Here is a 22,624-nt window from a genome sequence, read left to right on the forward strand (position 1 = left end):
TTCTGTGTGTTTAAAAAAAATAAACCGTGATTTCACTACTAAAGAATCAGAAATGAAAACTTTTTTGGTCAGTGAAGCTTGACCATGCCCAGTAAACTCACTGGGGTGTACATGTGTGTTAAGCTAGTCAGAATTAGATTGAGCAAATCTGATACTTTCCCCCCACCCCTGCCATACTGTATCACCTTTCCCTCCTCTCCCCGCCCCCAGTTTCATTTCTCGGATCCTGCCGTGAATTATCTTCCCACTGAGAAAGAGGGATGTAGTAGTAGAGGGGTATAGCTCAGTGTTCCTAGCTCTGACGTTTGAATGGCATTTCTTTTTCTGTTCATTCTATTTTCCATCTTGCAGAGCTTCCCTCTTTGCCCCATTCTTTTTCAGTCCAGCAAACAGGAGAGTCCACAATCTTCAAAGAGATCAAAATCAGTGTGAGTTGGGAATTCATTTTTTTTTAAAAATAGAAGTGAGGTTAGATGATTTTTAAATTGCATGTACTGAACAGTACTTTTTAATATAAAAAGAAGGCTTAGCATTTGAATTGTTGGAGATTACAATGTTATACTATTATTTTATTTCTTTTTTGGTCTGGATCTAAGATTTCAGCTTGGGGGAGCTCCCAGGATGGAAACTCCCTTTGTAGATAAAGTTCTGCAACTCTGTAATTTATAGTCAGAGGGAGATGGGTAGATTAAGTGACTTGTCCATGGTCACAAAGCTGGTTTGTATCAGAGGCAGGACTGTAATTTTGCATTCCTAACTCCCTGGCCCATTCTCTGTCCACTACTTCGTAGTGATTCTCAAGGTATATTGCTAAATGCTTTAAGTTTTGGAAACTAAACTTGAGAAATGTGAAGAGTTAGGTTAAACTAGAAGTACAGTATTGTATTAAGGCAAATTAAGAGTCACTTGGAAAGCCAAATTCCTTAGAAAACTGCTTTTAGGACTTTAGGCTATGAATAGTGAGGTTTTGGTGGGGGGAAGGGTTGCATTTCTCAATATAAGATTAGGTAATTTAGTAAATTCATTAAAATCAGAGATGATCTGTAACATATAAAATCTATAAGAATCTCTTTCCCCTATCTTTATTCAGAAAATAGGCAGCTGAGGTGGCATGGATTTGGAATCAGAGTGCTGTATTCAAATACTGCCTTGGACACCTATTAGTGTGATCCTGGGCAGGTTATTTAACCACACACTGCTTCCATTTCCTGATTTGTAAAGGGGTGTTATAATATATTAGCATTTACCTCATCAGGTTGTTAGTAGTCTCTAATAAAATGTTTGTAAAGTGCTTTGAAATCTTTAAAGAGCTGTATAAATTTTATTATTATAGTCATTCCATAACTACAGGTGGGTTTGGTTTTTTTTAATATTAGACAATTAGGTGGGAACCACAATATTACTTGGAGGGAGGCTATACTTGAAAACAAAAAGGGTTGGATTTTTAAAAAACTTCCCTATGTTATTTAAAACATCCAGGTGTGGAATAGTGTGAAATGTTATATAAACTTGGATTAGCTCGTCTATCTCATCGTAATCTCTGGCCACAGATTAGTCACATACTGCTGTGTAGCTCATCTGTTGCGTTGGGTGATCTACTTGGGTGATCTACGGCACCAGGAGTAAACAAGGGCCTATTTGTTCAGTGAGAAAAGCCAACATTGTGATGATAGGTTTTTTTTTCCTTGATGAAGGAATTTTAAAAATCAGTTATGTCACACGTATTCAGGAGAAAGCTGCTGGTGAGACCTGAGTTTTCTACCCCACCCCCCATTGGATGTATTTGAAGGAAGACATTTTTCTAATTTTGTGGTTGTAATGAACTTGAAAGAAGTTCCTGTAGGAATGCAAAGTCCTGTTTAAATAAATTTGGCCAGAATCCACCCTAATTAATCTAAGGGGAGTGCTGGGGCTTGGAGAATTGAGTATGAGGCAATTGTTGTGCCTTTTATTTTTTTTTCCCTCTTACAAGGAAAAACTGTGTTTCTGAAATCCTCTGGGTCTGTTGCTAAACCCATCACTGCATCTTATTTGGTTTTAACAGATGTTGTTTTCCACCTCTTGGATGGAAAGGGTTATCTCACTTGCTAAAACCTTACCATTGTGCTTTGTTTCAAGGGCCTGCTGACTTAAGGAATGCTGGGGAAAGCTTACTCACAAAATCCAGCCTAAAAGGAAAGGGTAGGTCAAACTTTAAATACTTTGATGTCACCTTTAAAATCCAGATCTCTTCTATATCAGTGCTTTAAGGGCAGGGGGAGGAGAAAGGATAACCCCCAAATCTCATCTTAAAAAAGACTGAAACGTTAGTATTATCTTTGTTTGCCTATGTCATCTACCTCTAACTTTACCTTTAAAAACTTAGTTGTGAGCATTCTGGGTAAGGGGGCAAGAATGTATTTATGCACACCTAATAATGTCCATTGTGATTCAGTACAGATTGGTTACCACTTTCTGCCAGAATCTGCTAAAATTCTCTTGGATATCTAAATGTAAACCGTCAAAATTCAATGTGTAGAGGGGAAAAGACTTCAAAACAATGAAAACTTCTGCAACTCCATAGTTATCAAGATTGTTAGGTTACCTGACAAGTCTTTTTTTTCCCTCTTTTTATTTTGTACTGACTTGTGATTTCATCCACATTGGGTATTCCTGGTACTAGTCAGTTACTAGAATTATATGTCTTAGAAAACCTTACATTGTTGAATGTGGATTTGGACTGAGAATAATAGGTTATATATTTTGTTCTATTATCTGGGGTTATATAGCTGTCTTACAGCCAAGAAACTCCCCCCCCCCCACATCCCTGTGTCTCTAAAGTTTGAGAAATTAGAAAGATTTGATCTTAGTCTTTATGAGATGACTTCTAATGCATTTTTAAATGTAGTGATATTTAAGTTGTGACAAATGAATAAGACTAGTGCCATTATTATATGAAGGGATACACAGAGTTGAAGTCAAGAAAGAAGAAATTTTGCAAATCTGAATGTGATGGTGAGGAAGAGGAGACATAAAGAGCAGCAGTGTGGCTGAGTAGAAAAAGACTTGGAATCCACAGACTTAGGTCCTACTGTGCAGCTATGGGCAAATCACTTAATCTCTCTGAAACTCAGTTTCTTCATCTATAAACTGCAGATAATAATATAGTATCTGCTAGAGTGGTTGTGAGAAGAGTATTGTGCCAGCTTTAAAGCACTATATAAATATTAGCAGTTTTTAACATTGTATCATTAGGAAAGAGAAGGTAGCATTTTTGAGAGAAGAAAAGCATTCTATACTTGACCCATTCTAACTTGAACCTGAGGCCAGTGTTGACCAAGCCTGGTGAGATACTAATGTTCCATGATGCTTTTGCTTTTAGACACCAATTTCCAAACTTTTCTGTCCCCTTTGGAAACTCCAACTCAGTGAAGAAGTCTTTATTAAAATGATAATTTCAAAGATTAAATACTCTTTCTGGTAATCTGCAGTGTTTCCCACAAATTTGAGGCTCTGGCTCCAATATCACAGTGGTGTGGGAAGAATTTTTGAGCTTAATGTTTGGGTATTTTAAATGGGGCTGTTGGACAATTCTGCTTAATAATTTCTAAGAATGGAATCAGACAGTTTGGTGGGTTGGGGTAAAGATGACAAGTCCATGTATCACTTGTAACTCCTTGTGTCCAGTTTGTTTTATGTCTTGGAGATTTACCTTTTGTTTAATGAGAGCACACTGTTCTTCATTAATCATAGCATTAGAACTCAAAGTTTTCAGTTGAAGAAAACATTTACACTGAACTTCTAACAACTCCAAAGACCAGTTACATCTTAAGTATGGAATGTCAGTGAATACAGCTCAGAAGTTGCATATTTGGGGGTTGGGAGGCAGGGGGGTGGAGAATGGGAAATTCCTTGAGTCCGGAAATTTGGGATGTTTTTAGAGTAATTATATATCGAGTTTTGTCAGCAGTGCCTCATGCTGTAAGCTTATCACCAACAAGTTAATCAGTTCATGTCACAGGTTGTAAGACTATACCTTCTATGATTTGGCTCTGTATAATGAGTAATCGGAATTCTTTATTAATCTTCAGGATTTTTTTTGTTTTCCCGATATTCCCTTACTTATTCACAATTGGGTTTTTGTTGTTGTTTTTGTATTGTGGCTTATTAGATAAGAGCACTGTACTTGAAATATGAACACCTAGATTCAGGTTCTTCCAGATACTAGCTGTGTGATTATGGGAAAATGTCAGCACCTCAGTTACCACATATATCAAATGGGGACACTATTGCTTGCATTACATACATCTCAGGTTTGCTGTGAAGCAAACACTTAAAATGCTATATGAATGTGACATGTTATTAATTCTGTACTGGCTGCAGGGATGGGGCTAGGGAGAAGCCAAAGTTTTGACTTTATTTTATGATTATACTTGTTTTTATTTAACTGCTTTGAAGGTATAGGGTCCATCCCTATGTTGACTGCAATTTTCACTCTTACACAACCACAGAATACTGTTAACTAAGCAACTGTCTGCCAAATGAATGCTGTTGATCACAAGGGAAATCAGCCAATAGGTGGACTTTCAGGAATTCATTACCATTACTCGAAAAAACAACTTGAGAGCCCCCTGCCCTACTTACAGTGAGTGATTCATTAGCTTTATCTTTATAAATTAATGTTGATCCCTTATGTTTGTGTGCACATATCTATTACCCCCATTGAAATCTTGCCCCAGCTTCTCATCTGTTGCCGGAGGTGACCCTGATTTCTCATAGGTTTCTCAGTAGAGGATAAATGTTGTCAGATTCTTCTGAGTTGGAAAGGATCCAAGTACAGACCCAGGAACAAGCTGTGTCTGTTACCTAAGAACCTGCCTCAGTTCTGGGGGTCATCAGAAGGTGGAGATTTAGAGATGCATGGGGCCGTAGAGATCATCTAATCTAAACCCTTCATTTTACCCATGGGGAAACTAAGGGCAATAGAGGTTGTGAATTGCCTGAACTCACACAGCTACTAAGTTCCTAGTCAATATTTGAAACAAAGGCCTCTGAATCCAAATCCAGCTCTCTCATAGACTCTATTTAGTAATGGATAAAAGGATTCTCATCCTCTTGGATGGAAGATTCCCCAATACAGTGAAACCACATAATTTTTAGCTGTAACATCTCCCTAGTAGTTCATGTGCTCTATAACAGGTATTAACTGGGGCGTCTTCTTGTGGGACTAATATTTAGGTTGAGCATTTTCATTGGCAAGTTTGATTTGAGATCAAATCATGAAGAAATTGAAGATACAGGAATGTATATAATTAACAGGTAATTCTGATAGGGTAGCTGGGTGGTGAAGTGGATTGAGCATTTGGCCAGGAGTCAGGAAGACCTGAGTTCAAATCAAGCTTCAGACACTTACTAGCTGTGTGACCCTGGGCAAGTCACTTAACCCTGTTTCCCTCAGCTTCCTCATCTGTAAAATGAGCTGGAGAAGAAAATGATAAACCACGCTAATATCTTTGTCAAGAAAACACCAAATGGGGTCATGAAGAGTCAGACATGACTAAAATGACTGAACAACAACAAAAATTTCTGATATATTTACAGTGGACATTAACATTAGGAATTAATGTAAGACAGAGGTAACAATCATTAATCTGTTATTGAACCTTAATTAAACAAATATTAAACACCTACTGTGTTCTAGGTACTGTGCTGACTGTTAGAGATTCAAAGACAAAAGCAAAAATTCTGACCCTCAAATAAGATGTCCGCAAATAGGTAAATACTGGGTAATTTGAAGAGGGAAAATGTGTTGGGGTGAGTGAACAGAGGGAGTTGAGAGTGGAACAGGGAAGGCTTCTTGGAAAAGGAGGCCTTTGAACTGAACCTTAAGTGCCAATAAGGGATTTTGTAGGTGGGATTGAGGAAATGGTATATTCCAGGCCTGAGAGAAGGCTTGAGTGAACACAAGTAGCCAGAGGGTGGAGTGTTGAGTTCAGGGAATAGCTGGTACCACTCTTTGGCTGGAACTGAGTGTGGATTAAAGAGTGATGTGCATGAGACAAGGATGAGAGAGTAGCTTGGGACTAGATTTTGGAGGGTCTTAAATGCCAGGTAATTTTATCTTAGAGGCAATAAGGAGTCACTGCAAGGAAATGACATGGTAACATGTATGTCTTAAGACAATTTTGGCAGAAGGGGGAGATTGGAAACACAGAAAACAATTAGGAGTCTATTAGAATAGTCTAAGTGAGAAGTGATGATATGAGCTATAATCAAAGTGATGTAAATGATTTATTTTTATAACATACCAAAACTTATCCACCCAAATGAGTGGTGTCCCCATCTGAGTAGTCACTTTGGGAGGCCATGAACTTATTACAGTGTATTTCCATTACTCAGAACAGCTCTGTAATCCTTCAAAATTGGTGGTCTGCTTTCTTAATGTCTTCAGCAGTGTCTCTCTTCAGTCTTTGAGGCCAGATTTGATTTTTGGAGATAATCACTTTGAGACATGTCTGGTGAATAAACAAGAACCAGTCTAAGAGAATAGAAGAAGATGCTTTGAGACCATCTAGCTTGGGGACAAAAAAGTGAGTGCCATACAATTACAGTATCCCAGAGATGGAAGGAACCTCGGAGAGAATATAGTCTAGTCTGTACCTAACCAAGAAACCTCTCTAAAATGTACCTACTAACTGGTCATCTAGTTGTCTTGTTGAAAACCTCCCAGGAGAGGAAACATGTTACTTCCCCAAGGCATCCTATTCCACTTCCGAACAATTTTCTTAAAAGTTTCTTCCTTACTACAATCTACAATCTCTGAGTATCCCCTCCATTGGTGCAGATTTTAATTTAATGCAATGTTATTCTTCCTTATGTTCTCCCATAGATCCTCCCTAGGCTATTTGCCTAGTATCATGGAGGTCTTCCTCTAAGCCAGTGCCATACTCAGGCTCGCCATGGCTTGCTCCCAAAGCATAGCCAGCCCACCTGCTTTTTCTATCATATATTTCCTTGATAATAGACCAGGGAATCAAAGATGTAGAGTTGGAAGAGACCTCAGGAATCAATTAGTCTAAACCCCTCATTTTACAGATTCTGAAATCTAGGGAGTTTAAGTGAGCCACATCCGTTTCAGATGCTGGATTTGAACCTGGAGCCTCTGACTCAAGAGCCATTGCATTTTCTCTGTAACAAATAGAAAATGCGTTTTAAGCCTATTTGCTCAAATTCTGTGCCTCTTGGCTGCCCTTTGGGTCACCTGCCAATCTGATTCTTTTGTTCAATGAATAACTCTACATGATATCATTAGTAGAAGATTGGTGTTAACAAGAAACATGGTGGGCTTTTGTGTCAGAGAGTAGCTTGGGATCATGAAAAATACTGTATGATTTCCCAAATACCAGCCCATTTTCTTTTCCTCTCTTCATTTCTGGGACCAATGCATTATCCATGTGCGATGCCTGTGCCATGTTTTTATGTGAATGGACTTAATCAGAGGCCTGACCTTCAAACTGTTTTTGTCCTCATCTGAATGAGAGATGTCTTTAATCTAGTTAGTTTTTCTTGTATTGATTTTTAGATTGCTCTCTTTTGAGTAATCATGGATGTCATTGAGAAAGCCCTGGAGGAGGCATGGGAAGATTTATATGAACTGATTCAAAGTGAAGTGTGCAGAAGCAGGAAAACAATGTTTTATTCCTGGCGTAGTGTTAATAATTAGAGAATCAGCAGATGACATTAACCCTCCTGGAATTGCATTTACCAAGGAAATGCATGAAAGACTTTCTCTTATTGGAGCACTTAGCAGAGCACGTGGTTTATAGTAGACACTTACTAAGTGTTTATTAAATGGAATTGGAATTCTTTCCATCAAACCTAACTCTGTCTCTGCAATTTCTACCTGTTACTTCCAGTCCTGTCCTCTGGGATATGCAAAATGAATCTATTCCTTTTGTATCATAGCCCTTCAGATATTTAATTCAGCTATCATATCCTTCCTAAAGTCTCCTCTACTCTATGTTAAATATTTCCATTCCCTCAAACTGATTCTCTTATGGCACATTTTCAGTCTCCCCACCACCATGGTTAGACTTCTTTTAGACCAGCTCCCCCTGGACACTGCCATGCCTAGAAGGTGGGGCCCAGAACTCAGTGAAAAACTACAGACTTGGCCTAAAGCGGAGTGTATTTAATGAGACCATCACCATCTCTGTTTTGCACATTGCTTTCTTAATACCATGTAAGATCGAATTAATTTTGTTGGTTTTCTTTTTTAAAGCTACTCTTGTCACTTTGAGTCAACACTAATAAAGTAATGAGGCTATTTTTCTAGTTTATAAACCAGATTCGTAGGTGATCCTGACACCTCCAAACTGTTTTGAGCAATGACTCATGTGTCTGTGAGAGTATGGCTTCCCAAAGTGACTGCTTTGAAATGGATTCTGTCAATTATAATGTATGGTTCTGGTGTCATATGTCTATATGCCATATAGATACTGGTCCCATTGTTTGGAATGATCCCTCTCGGAGCTGTAGAATGTTCCTTAAATCCTGAGTGGTGAGGCACACCTGGGCAGTATATATAGAGCTGGTCGCCATAACCAAGGACTTAAAGTCTGCCATGAAATAATGTTCCTTGAACCTGGGTAGTTCAGTCCTAGGCAGCACGGTGTGGTTGATAGAAAGCTGGCTTTGAAGCCAGGGAGGACTCGATTTAAGTCCCAACACTGACACGTCCTGGCTGTCACAACCTCTTAATGCTCAAGGCAGCTGTCTAGGATTTTAAGTTGCAGAGAAGGTGCTGACCTACATTGGTAGAGGGAGTTTCCTATGCCATTGAACTCATGGGTCTAATCCCTATCCTTATCCTTAGATCAGGAGTTCTTAACCTGGGATTTGTGAAATTTAAAAAAAAACATTTTTATAGCTATATTTCAGTAGAATTAGTTTCCTTTGTCATCCTATGCATTTTCTTTTATGCATTTAATAATAGCCAGCATTTATACAGCACTTTAAGTTTTGCCAAGTACTATACAAATATCATCTCATTTGATCCTTACAATAACCAGAGAGGTGGGCTGGGTAGATACTCTTATTTCCATTTTGCAGATTAGGAAACTAAGTTAGGAAGAGGTTAAGTGACATGCTCAGGGTCACACAGTCAGTAAGTGTCTGAGACCAAGACCAGATTTGAACTGTGGTCTTCCTGACTCTGAGTTCAGTGCTTTATCTGTTGCACCACTGAGCTGAGTAGGTCCATAGCCTTTCCCAGGCTTCCAAAGTGGTCCAAAGCACAAGAAAGGTTAAGATCCCTTGCATTGGGATTGTTAGTGTTAACAAAAAAGATTTCAATGAAAATCTACTTGGCAATTTGGGAGAATTTGTTTTCTGAGGGGAGTGAGAAAGTGTCCAGAGAATAGTGGTTAAAACTAAATAATATTAAAAACCAAACTTCCTGGTCATATCCTCTAAACTGGCTTCCTCTCCTGGTAAACTATTTCTATAGGTAGCACGACTGTTTCCTGGTCACCCAAGTGAGAAACTTTGGAATCTTCTTTGATTTCTTTTCACTCACCACATTTAGTCACTCACCAAGTCCTATAGATTCCTTCCTTCCTTCCTTCCTTCCTTCCTTCCTTCCTTCCTTCCTTCCTTCCTTCCTTCCTTCCTTCCTTCCTTCCTTCCTTCCTTCCTTCCTTCCTTCCTTCCTCTTTCTACGTACACATAGAGATATACACATATATATGTAGATGTATATACTTATGTATATGTGTATACATGTATACAGACACACACACAGAGGGGGAGGAGGGTTCATATGTGTGTCTGTGTGTATATAGTATATCTATATATTATAGTATCTATCTACATACACACACACATATATACATGTATTTGTTTATATGTATGTATGTGTATATATGTACGTCTGTACATGTGTGTGTCTGGAGAGGAGGGTGTATATGTTGTGTGTGTACATAGTATTATAATATATGTATTATAGTATCTATCTGTCTAATATTTGTTGAGTAACTGAAAACTTTTTCTCCTCCACACCCACCCACCTGCCAAAATCGTGCCTGTCATTCAAATACTAGATCAGGTTCTGTGTCCTTTGTGAAGGCTTCCTTGATCTTCTTTGTGGCCTGATCTCCCTTTCTTCCAAAGGCTGATTTTATTGTATATCACAGTATGTTGACTATAATAACTTCTGACATTTCAATGATGCTTTGGTATACAAAGTATTCCTGTCTTACAACCTTGTGAGGTAGATAGTAAAAGCAGTACTGTGCCCATTTTACAGAGGAAAGAACTGAGCTTAGAGTTTAAGGCACTTGACCAAGGACATATAGTGACTGCTTCTCCTGACTACAAACCAGACAGAGAAGTGCAACCTGGCTGACAGGTCTGTCTGAGCTTCACAGGGTATTCTCACTTGTTGGTATTCTCACTTATTTTTGTCCAGTCTTGAACTTTGCAAGTTCATTGCATCATAGAAGCGTAGATTTAGAGCTATTAGGCCTTAGAGGCCATTGAGCCTAACTCCCTCATTTTACAGATGAGGAAACTGAGTTTGAGAGAGCTTAAGTGGCTTGCCCAGGGTTGTATAGCTATTGAGTGTCTGAAGTAGTATATGAACTCAGGCCTTCCTGATCCTAAGCCAATTCTATCCACTGCCCCAAACTAGCCACTTCTTACAATTCTATTTCAACACTTATTTTGGGAGGCAAGAAGAGTGAGAAGTAATATTGAATGGTCTGGGGGAACTGATTTATGTTGGCTAAATTTAAAAAAAAACTAAGATATATAATTTCCAAGCAGACTAGAATATTCACATGGGGCAGACACATTTATTTCCCAATAGGAAAGTTACCTGGGGAGCTAAAGCAGTATCCAGATGATTTCTTGGTGAACAGAGCCTGTATAAATTAGATGATCTCATTGGACAGTGTTGTCAAGCTGTGATAGGCTGATGCACTAATCTCTATTGCAGGGATATACCTGCAAAGTTGAGTGAAACATGTGCTCCAGGTGGGATACCATTTATCATGAGCTGAGTAAGAGGCACTCTGACAAATCTTTAATCATTCACATTTCAAAATTCCCAAGATTAGTTTCTTGAATTACCTTTTAGTTATGCAATCTCTGTTGGATTTTTAAAATCACAGGTTATTAGCATTGAAAGGAACCTTAGAACTCATCTAGCCTACATGCCCCCCCCCTTTACTTTACAATTATGGAAACTGAATCCTAGAGAAGAAACATGACTTGCCTCAGGTCATAATGACAGGTGTCAGAATTTGAACCCAAGACATCTAGCTCCATCCACTGTTCTCAGTTGCACCCCGCAGTGCTACCTGTCTTTGGAGTACCCTTTAATTACTTGAGATTTGAGGGGCATCCTAGTCCCTTGATGGAATTCAGAAGCTTTCTGTTCTGATCTTCAACCTTCTTATGTACCCTCTGACTTACCTCAGTCATTTTAAGTCGTTCCTTATTTACATCAGTTTCAGAGGGGAGCACTTTCTCACCTCATGAATTCGAGAGCAGAGTTCTTATCCTTTGTGTGTGTGTGTGTCATGTACCCTTTTGGCAGTTTGGTGAAGTCTATGGCCCCTTCCTCAGAATAATGTTCGTAAATGAATAATGTAAAGTACATAGGATTAACAATGGGAACCATTCATATTGAAATAGTTATCAAAATCTATATGGTTTTTAAAAGTTCATGAACCCCAGAATAAAAACCCCTGTCCTAGAGGTAGATACTGTCAGGAGCCTGCAGCCTGCTATGTACTGACCAGCCTGTAGCTCTCCTAAATCACTTATTCCATACATTGCCTTGCAGCCATGTTATTTGGGTCCCTATCCTCTTTGCCCTATTAACCCCTAAGCCCCTTGGTGCAGAGGCCGTATTTTATTTATCTTTGTATCCCTTGAACAGACTTACTCTATCATCGTATACCCAGGAGTGACTTAATCAATATTCACTCAATCAGTGAAGAATATGTAATGATTAAGAATTCAAAATTTAATTCAGCTGACATTTATTAAGCACTTGCTATGTATAAGAGAGAGTTCAATTCAATCAACATTTTGAAGCACCTACTGTGTGCCACAGACTTGTGCCAAGCACTAGGAATACAAATAAGGCAAAGACAATCTCTGCCTTTGAGGAGCTTATAGCCAAATGGGGGAAGGTATCACTAAAAAGGAAGCTGAGGGAGGAGTTCTTTGCTCTGCCCTCTAGCCCTGTGACCAGAGGCAGCAACACTAAAGTGGACAGAATTTCTGGGAGGCTGAGTTTGCTGGTGATGAGCTTTGCTGGGATTATGATCATGGTGGAGTCTGAATCTAAGGAGTTCAGTTATGGGGTGTGGTTGATTGGAGAAGTGAGTGGATAGAGAGCTGGCTTCAAAGCCAGCAAGACCCAGCCATGAAACCCTTGTCAGGTCACTTAAATTCTTTGTTCTCTAGACATGTCTGTAAGGTGCTAAGTTGGCAAGCAGCTGTCAGCTTGAATTAAAAGAGGGAGTTTCCCCATTTGGGAGGGAGATATTATATTGATGAAAGCACAGGTCCTGTCCCCATCCCTGTTCCTATCCCTATCCTTATCTCTATCCCCAATGTTCTTCCCATCCCCATCCTTCTCATCCCCATCCCTCTCTCTCTCTCCTTCTCCCCATACCTATCTTTGTCCCTCTTCTTATCCTCATCCTTCTCCCTAACCCCATCCCATTCTTCATCTCCATCCCTTTCCCTACTCCTGCTGTGGGGAGGGCACTAAGCCAGATAATACAGGAGATACAAAGTTCAGATAAGACATAGGCTTAGGGAGTTTATAGCTTAGTGAGGGATGACACAAAAATAATTTGAATATAGATCAATACGCAAGTGCTTAAGAGAAGTGCCAACAAAGGGCTATATGAGGTCCAAAGGGTGTGTGTGTGTGTGTGTGTGTGTGTGTAGGATGCAACTTGGGTGGGAGGGAATTGGCTGCTCTTCAGGAAGCCCTCATGGAGGAGGCTGTACTCAAATTGTGCATTAATGGATGAGTCACCAGCCTCACTCTCTCCTCAGGAGCCATCTGGGTCCAGTAGCAAGGTATAGACCAGGACCACTGGAGATGGCCTCGGGTGCAGTGGGAGACCTTGGTCTTTTTAAGCTAAGGTCTTTCTGGGGTCTTGGTTTGACTGAGGCAACACCCATTCAGTGATTAAGGCTAGGTAAGAAATGAGGCAGAGAATGGTCTCTTTTACCTAGTAGAAAAAAAAAATTAATCTGGGAGGAGAAGACACTCAGGGTTTCTGGCCAAAACAGAAACAATTGCTATTTACATTCACTCTAAACCATCAGAGCCCAAACAATGACTAAATGAGACTTGGGCTGAGACCTATTTTGACCAATCAATGAGAACCAGAGTGAATTGAGCTTAAGGCATGGCCCTTAAAAGAAATCTAGCCCATAAACCCCAAGATATCTTGTGAGGTTTCAGCAATCAAATTTTATGTTCCTTTGAGCAGAGCACCCATAGGTAAGGGTATGAAGGAAGGGAGGAAGAAAGGAGCTGCCTTGCCCAACTGGAACTGGCCAGTTGGGTCCGCTGTGGGGCAGCTACTAACACTCACAGATTGTTGACTTGTCTGTTCTTCCATTCTGAGAGGATCATGACATTGGAAAGGTGATGTTATGACTTGCAAGTGAATTGGATTTAAGTGAGGCAGGCAAAGTCACCAGCCTCACTCTCTCCTCAGGGGTGGTCTGGGTCCAGAGGCAAGATGTAGATGAGGATGACTGGGAATGGCCCTGGATGCAGTGGAAGACCTTGACCTTTTTAAGGTAAAAGTCTTTCCCAGGTCTCAGTTTGTCTGAGGCAATGCGTATTCAGTGATTAAGGCTGCCTTATTTAAATCCAATTCACTTGCAAGTCATGACATCACCTTCCCAATGTCAAGGTCCTCTTTGAGAACAAGCACAAGCAACAATGGACAATGTGTGAGTATTAGTAGCGACTTCACTGGGGACTCAACTGGGCATTTCCAGTTGGGCAACACAGCTCCTTCCTTCCTTTCTCTCTTTCTCTCTCCCTCCCTCCCTTCCTTCCTCCCTCCTCTCGCTCTCTCCTCTTCCTCTGTCTAGATAGGGAATCATACTCTTACCTGTGGGTACTCTACCCAAAAGAATATAAAATTTGATTGCTGAAACCTCACAAGATATCTTGGGGTTTGTGGGCTAGATTTCTTTTAGGGACCATGCTTTAAATGCAAAGCACTCTGGCTCTCATTGATTGGCCAACAATAGGTCTCAGCCCAAGTCTCATTTAGTCATTGTTTGGGCTCTGATGGTTTAGAGTGAATGTAAATAGCAATTGTTTCTGTTTTGGCCAGAAACCCTGAGTGTCTTCTCCTCCCAGATTAATTTTTTTTTCTACTAGGTAAAAGAGACCATTCTCTGCCTCATTTCTTACCTAGCCTTAATCACTGAATGGGTGTTGCCTCAGTCAAACCAAGACCCCAGAAAGACCTTAGCTTAAAAAGACCAAGGTCTCCCACTGCACCCGAGGCCATCCCAGTGGTCCTGGTCTCTGTCTTGCTATTGGATCCAGATGGCTCCTGAAGACAGAGTGAGGCCAGTGACTTTACCTGCCTCACTTAAATCCAATTCACTTGCAAGTCATGACATTACCTTCCCAGTGTCATAGTCCTCTTCGTGAAGAAGGGCAAACAACAACAATGGATGAGTAGGATTTCATCAGGTGGAAGGAGAAAGGAAGGGAGAGATTCATGGACAGCATTCCAGGCAGAGGAAACAGTGTGCACCAAAGCAGAAAGTATGGGATTTATATGGGGTGATGGTTTGACTGGAAAGTGGAATACGTGGTTAGAAGTATGAGATAAGGGAGAAAACATGTTTTCCTGGATTTTTAGAAAAGAAACCATTTATTATGCACACCAAAATATTGTCATATCAATTGCTTATAGAAGATAATTTCTAGGATGATAACTGGTATTTAGTGTTGAGGGTAGTCATATCTGATGCCTGTAGCTTTTTCCAACATGTTGTATTTTATATTTTTGTCTTGCTTATCCATCTTTATCAGTTTTTATAAATATTATTCATGTATAGGCCAGCTAACACCATGGTAGTTATTTGTTATGTTATAATGAATAACAAATGATGATTATATAGCATTTTCCCATTTCCAACATACTTTTTCACAACAGCTTTTTGGCATGACACTCAATTTCCTAAGCTACATAGGAAGAGGGGGAAAAAAACCCATGATAGAGACCAAAATGCTGCATGATGAAATAGCCCGAGGTCACCTAGGATATCAAATGTAGATTTATGAATGAGGACTCTATTGATGTTATTGAATGCCCCAAATTCTGAGTGCAATGAGAACTCAGAGTTTTTAAAAATAAATTTTATTGATACTTTTTGTTTTTACATCATATTATTTGACTTATCCTTCCTTTGAGCCTACCTCAATTGGACCCTCCTTTGTAACAAAGTAAAATACTTGAGGACAAAATACTTCCTTCATACAGTGATTGCATCTAAGTATATACAGTTTTTAACTCTCCTGAGAGGAGGGAGAGATTGTTTTATTATCTTTTCTCTGGAACCGTTGTTGATTGGTAGTTTCACAGAGTTCAGCTTTCTCTAGTATAATTTCATTGAGTTTATGGTTATTGGATATTGTTCTTTTGGTTCTGCTTATTTTCCCCTGAATCCATTCATAGAAATCTTCTCGTGTTTCTCCAAATTTCTCATGGCTAATTTCTTACCTCACTTAAAGGTAAGAACAATAAGATTCCATCACATTCGTATATCTCAGTTTTCCCACCTATTCCCTAATCTTGGCCACTCACTTTGTTTCTGGGGTTTGGGTTTATTTTACTTTTTTGATTGTTTCATCTGAAAATGTTCTACTATGACTATTTTGATATACATTGGACCTTGGTTTCTGTCTTTGACTTCGTTGGTCCTTGTGCCAGTTAGTAGACTTGCTGGATCAAAGAGGATGAAAAGGTAGTCATATTTCTTCTGTAATTCTGAAATGATCCCCAGACTGTCTAGACCAATTCATAGCTCCACCAACAGCTGGATTAGTGTGCCTATGTTACCATCATTTTTACAGTATTGATTTCCCATTTTTGCCGTCTTTGCCAATTTATAGACTGAAATAAAACTTCAGATTTGTTTTAATTTGTATTTTTCTTATTATTAGGGATTTAGAGCAACTTTTCATTTGGTTAATTGTAGTTTACAGTTCTTTGTTAGGACGCTTCATATCCTTTGACCACTTACCTATTGCAAAAATGTCTCTTGGTCTAATACATTTGCATGTATGTATGTGTGTGTGTGCATTCCTTAGGTAACTACCATGGTGTTAGCTGGACTATACATGAATAATATTTATAAAAACTGATAAAGATGGATAAGCAAGACAAAAATATAATTCCTAAACATTCTGGGTATCAGACTTTTATCGGTGATAATTGGTTGCAAATATTTTCCTTATTTGTTATGTTCTTTTCTGTCTGATTTGATTCCTGAAAAAGCTTTTTATTTTATTTTTTGGTCTAGGTTTGTGATTTCTTCAGTGTGGGAAGCTCCCTGTTGTGGAAATGCTCTCCATTACTACAGATCAATCAATATCAATTAATAAACATTTGTTGAAACATCTACTATATTAGGCACTGTGCTAAGTGCTGGGGAAAGTTTCTGGGATAAGCAAACTGGTCTGCAATGTCAGGTCTCAGAGTATGTCTTAGGGGCACCAAGAGTTTAAGTGCCTTGCCCTGGGTTACACGGCCAATATGTATCAGAGGCAGGGTTCGCAACCCAACTCTTCCTGACTCCAAGGGCTGCCTTCTCTCCACTGTGCGTGCTGCCTCTCTTTCTAATTTCATGTCATCAGAATTATCTGTTACCTTTTCAGATCACCTCTATCCTTTGTTGGGTTAATAATTGTCCCCCTATTGAGAGTTGTGAAAGCTATCTCCTTCCATTCCGTTTGTCACTTTCACTCACAGATGGGCAATTGACTTGGGGTCTGTGAGGCAGGCCTCTTAGAGACTCCACAGAATAGACCCAAGCCTGTCTAATTTTGTCTCTAGACACAGTGCTGGTTTGTTTAATATATGACATTGTTTTCTTGTTTGTTGCCTCATAGCTTAGGGTTAGGAAATCAGAAAACTTCTTGTTATTGAAAGGAAAATGTTAGAGAGGCAGCCTGCCAGAGTAGCTAGTGGGGTTAACTTGGAATCAGGAAGACCTGAGTACAAATCCTGCCTCAGGCATCTGCAAGCTGTGAGATTGGGCCAGAGCCCCAAATAACTGTCCAAGACTGTAGTCACTGATGAGATGTCAGTCAACATCATCGGATAGTGTTTCCAAATTGGGAAGTTCTCCACACCATTGAAATCACAATCAAACAGGAAAAGAAAATGGAGAAGGTGTAACATCGTGTGTTTAGCTAGACCTTGACACGAGGTCTGTTAACTGGGTTTGTGCTCATAGAATAAACCCTTCCTCTTTAGTGGGCATGTGTGTACGGATTTCTCAGGGAGAAAAATAGCACATTGACCTTGAATCAGAATGCCGTATGGGTAGCCAGAGAATTTGTAAGATTATACTGTTGGGAAACTGGAATGCTTAACTTTGACAGTTCTTGCTATAAACTGGGTAGCAGTAATCTGCAGGAAGCAAAACCTATTATGGAACAGGACAAGGGATGTCACAAGTCAAACAAAAAAGAAGGTCTGGGAAAACAACTGCATTTGACAGATTGTTGGTTTTTTTCGCCTCCTCAAATTAGAAGCCCTGGAAATGTATATTTTTTTCATCCTATGGAAATGACAGTTTTGTAGAGAAATAGCAAAGGAATTGATGACGAACCCCTCTCTTATTCACCTACTTCAATTTTACTCTGATATAAGCTTTTCTTTTCTTTTCTTTTTTTTACATCCACTGCTTCATCAAAGCACAGCATGTTGTAGTCTGAGATAGCTTGGTTTAATAAAGTGCTGGACTGAAGTGCAGAAGACCTGGGTTCAAATCCTGCTTCTGACACTCAATAGATTTGTGATCCTGAGCAAGTCACTTAACTTCCCAGTGCCTCAGGCAACTCCATAGGACTTAACTACTCAGCCATAGAGACTTGCAAAATGTACTAGTTTAAAGTACAATTTAGTAACAGGTAATAGTAACAGCTGCTTGGGGGAAGGGGGAGTACAAAATGCTGTATTTTTCTCTTTTTTTCTTCACCCCACAAATATTGTATGGCTAAGCACAGATTTCATCTTTTTATGAAAAAAGAAATAGTGCGCATATGTGTCTATACTTTCCTCTCTTGCAAAAACAGTTTTACAAATTTGGTTTTAATAATAATGATAATAATAAAAAAAAATCTGGTTTTACTCAACTGAATCTAAGTTGGGTGAGACCAAAATAGCAGAGAGCAGCAATGAAGGTTACATGAGGAATTTTGTGTGCTGTGTTACTTGTTACTTGGTCTTAATCTGACATTTTGCTGTGTGACACCAGCTAAGCCACAAGGGAGATGTTTGCATGGGAGAAAAGAATGAAGTAGATGGGGCGTCCGTGGAGAAAAATACATGCTCACAATACTGCCTAGGCAGAAAGAAAGACCAAGCTAGAGTTGTGCTTTTTGTTAGTGAATTTTTGTAGGGGAGGGAGGTGGTATTGTGATCTCATTAGACCGAGGAATATTTGGCTCCAGGGAGTAGGGGGAAAGTGATGAGGAAGAGAAGAAGAGGGAGAAGGAAGAAGAGGATGAGAAGAAAGAGGAGGAGAGAAAGAAGGAGGAGGAGGAAAAGGAAGAGGAGGAGAACAATTAAATCCAGAAAACAAAAGAATTAGAGGAATTCATTTAAAAGGGTAAAGGGGTTGCTTTCTACCTTTCTGAAACTGAAGGAGAGAGAGTTAGAGCGATAGCTTCCAGGTTTCCATTATAATGTAAAGGAAGGGCAGGAGAAGTTTCTCTTTATTGTGTTTTGTCAATGAACTTGAACTAGGCTTCTTAGTCTGATGGCTCTCTTGGCCCATAGACTTCCTGGGAGATAAATTGCAATTGCAGTTAAATGTGGTTGGCCAATGAATAACACAGAACACCACCCACATTTAATATTGCCTCATCCATTTTTGGTCATGAAAGTGGTCTCTGGGTAGATTTCATGATATTTGATAGGCTGTCTCGAAGCATATGTGTCCTTTTGAAAACATACTCTACTTACATTTAAAGTCAGCTGGATGTGGTGTGATAGAATTTGGATTCAGAGGACTTGGGTATGAATCTTGCCATCTATTGGTTTGAACATTGGCAAATCAATCAACCTCTCTGCATCTTAGTTTCTTCATCTATGAAGTGAGAATGTTCAATGATGAACCTTCACTAAGGTTCTTTCTAATTCTGGGTCCTGTGATTTTCTGCTCCCATGAGATGATAGTCTTTCTGGGTTTTCTTAATCTAGTAACATTTATTTCTGCTCCCTTTGGGTAAAGCGTCACATTGGGTGCCTTATGGACTGATGAGAGATGCTGAAAATGCAATCTGGCCCCTTTTAGGGGCTTTGCTCTCTCCTCTGTCTTACTTCTGGGACTTAGGAAAGTAGTTTAAATCAATAGGTTATCATTTTCTAGGAAGCAAATGTAGAGAGGTAGGATTGTGATTCAGAATTCTTATTCAAAAACAGAACAGTGAGCTGAGGGGTTTCTCAAAGCTAATTGTGTAACCTCTATAATGTAAGTAGCATAATTTGATTATGCTAAAGCTTTAATAATGCCTCCTCACATCTTTGTCAGGCTTAGATTCTAGGCAGAAAGAAAAAAGGGAAAGAAGGAGGACAGTAAAGGTCCTTGAATCTCCCCAGTGCAGGAATCCCATCTAGAATGATCCTAAAGCTGTCAGAGTCTATCCTAAAGCTGTCATGGAGTGCTCAGTACCTCCAGAGGCTAGTCATTCCATTGTTGGACAGCTTTACCCATTAAGAAAACTCTTATGTGTATTGAACCAACATATTTTCCTCTGTAACTTCTACCCTTGAGACCAGTTCTGTTCTCTTGAGTAAGGTAGGACAAATCTAATGCCATTTCGATCTTACAGAACCTTAAATGTTTGATGACAGCTGTTGGGTCTCTTCTTGGATTTCTCTTTGAGGCTATGTCTTTAACTGCCCCGTATGAAATGTTACCAGTCCCCTTTCCATTCTTGACCACCATCTTCTGGATGGTCTGCTAGAAATATTTAGGTCAAAGGAACAGTAGGAAAAAAATAAAGGAAGAAGAAGAAGGAGGAGGAGAAGGAGGAAGAGAAGGAGAAGAAGAAGAAGAAGAAGAAGAAGAAGAGAAGAAGAAGAAGAAGAAGAAGAAGAAGAAGAAGAAGGAACTTAACAGAAAACTGACTAGAAATGAATAAATATACTTAATCCTCTACCACTCACATCTTAAAGCAGGTGCTGTGATATTTTCATTTGCTGTTTTTGTGAGTTGGATGAATGATGACCTTTAACATTGGAAGGAATCTTCATGTGGATGAAAGCACAGATTCCTTTGAGCGTTTGAGTACATCTTAAAAAGGGGCTTGATGAATGAAGTATGCTTTTGTAAATAAAGTTGTAAATTTCTAGGTCATAGGAAGCCAACCAGAGTTAGTTTCTCAGAAGGTAAAAAAAAAGTGCAGAATAATACAGAAATAGTAGAGATTTTATTCATTTGGTTGACTATTTCATTAAAAACCACTATAAAATGTTTCACTTAGGAGAGTAATTCCATTAATACAAACTAGAAAAGGATTAGCTAACTTACTACTACTGTTAATAATAATTGTGTGTGTGTGTGTGTGTGTGTGTGTGTGTGTGTGTATTATACTTTAAGGTTTGCAAAGCACAGTACAAACATTTCATTTGATTCTTACAACAACTCTAGGAGGTAGGCACTATTATTATCCCCACAGAGGAGGAAAAGGAGGCAGACAGATGTTAAGTGTCTTGTCTAGGGACACACAGCTCAGCTAGCAGGTGTCTGAGACCAGATTTTTAACTCAGTTCTTCCCGACTCTAGATCTGATGTGCTCTAATTACTGTGCAACCTAATTGGGTGATTAGGTATTTGAATAATAGTGATCTATGCTATTGAAGATGAAAAAAAGTTTCTTTGAAAAGAGGAGTTAGCCATTCTAGAAACTATCTTTCCCTTAAGCTCAGAAAATAACTAACATGTTCCTACTTTTTGATTCAGAGATCCTACTGCTAGACATATGCACCAGAAGATTAAAAATAGAAAAGCAGAAAAGATATTCACTAGAATATCTATAGCAGCACTTTTTGTAGCAGCAAAGCCTTGGGAAAAAGATAAATGCTCATTGACTAGGAAATGGCCAAATAAATTGTGGTACATGAATTTAACGAAATATTTCTGTGCCATGAGAAATAATTAGTATGACTGATACAGAGAAATATGGGAAGATGATAGAAACTTATGCAAAATGAAGTAACAGAACTAGGAAAACACCATATATGATGATAAGTACAACAGCATAAATGGAAAGAACAGTAACAAAAACCTGGAACTGGATCTGTGTAATTATAATAATCAGGGCCGGCCTTGGAGGAAGGAGGAAAAAATGTATTTTCTTCTTGCAGAGAATGGAGGGAAAGGAAGGGGCGGGGCGGGGGGGGGCCGTCGAGGGAGTGTATCTGTCAAAACACTGCATATGCTGGCAGACTTGGTTAATGTGTTGGTTATTTTTATGAAATTGCTTCCCCTCCCTTTTTTCCCCTTTCTTTTTTTTTTCCTCTTCGTTATAAGGAATGGCTCTCTGGGGACAGAAGAGGGAAGGGATATTTTGAGAGGAAAGCAAAAGATAAGAATATATTTTTTTAAAGAGGAGTTAAGACTGAGTTGAAAAGCTAGGAAGGTATGAGAGGGAGAGAGAAAGAAGAGAGCCTGAGAAAAAGAGCCCTTTCTGGATCAGATGTGGTACCTGGGAAGATTTCACATGGTTTCCATGTGACTTCTTGTGCTTTATCCCCTGCCCTCTGGATAGCTCCTTCTCACTGTGTGATGTCCAGTGCTATTGTACCCATCCTTTGTGGGTCAGATGAAAATAAAATCAGACATTTCAGACAATCAGAACACTTTGGACCCCATGCTTCTAAGGTCATGTTATGGCTTTTTTGTTTTTAAACAAAGTCTGAGAGTTCCCCACCCATCCACCCCTGCCGTCACCCCCAGTGATGATTATATCCATGTCAGGTTGTCATATGATATAGCAGCTTGCTAGACTGAAGGCCATGACTGCCAGTCTTGCTCACCTGTGGTAGAAAAGCCTTACTCTAATCCAGGAGTGGGGAATTATTTAAAACATTTCCATATTAGTCATAGAAGACTTGAACTTAAAAAAAAAAAGAATGAAAGTGAGAAATAGTATGCTTCAGTCTGTATTCAGAGAATATCAGTTCTTTCTCTGGAGATGGATAGCCTTTTTCATCACGAGTCCTTTAGGATTACCTTGGATCGTTGTATCGTTGAGAGTAGCTGAGTCATTCACAATTCTTCATCATACAATGTTGCTGTTACTGTGTACAGTGTTCTCCTGGTTCTGCTCACTTTACTT

At 39.3% G+C, this 22,624-nt stretch overlaps 1 protein-coding gene across 1 annotated transcript in view; it reads left to right on the top strand.

Annotated features, from left to right (window-relative positions):
- Positions 1-335: 335 nt before the first annotated feature.
- Positions 336-22,624, top strand: part of JCAD (junctional cadherin 5 associated) — a 70,200-nt gene continuing 47,911 nt past the window's right edge. Inside the window, 3 exon segments of the mRNA XM_078152027.1 lie at positions 336-428; positions 2,119-2,181; positions 4,491-4,624. The gene's annotated coding sequence lies outside the window, so the exon portion shown is untranslated.

This window comes from Phascolarctos cinereus, unplaced genomic scaffold (assembly GCF_003287225.1).
Source record: "Phascolarctos cinereus isolate Bilbo 61053 unplaced genomic scaffold, phaCin_HiC Scaffold_1;HRSCAF=81, whole genome shotgun sequence".
Lineage (NCBI taxonomy): Eukaryota > Metazoa > Chordata > Mammalia > Diprotodontia > Phascolarctidae > Phascolarctos > Phascolarctos cinereus.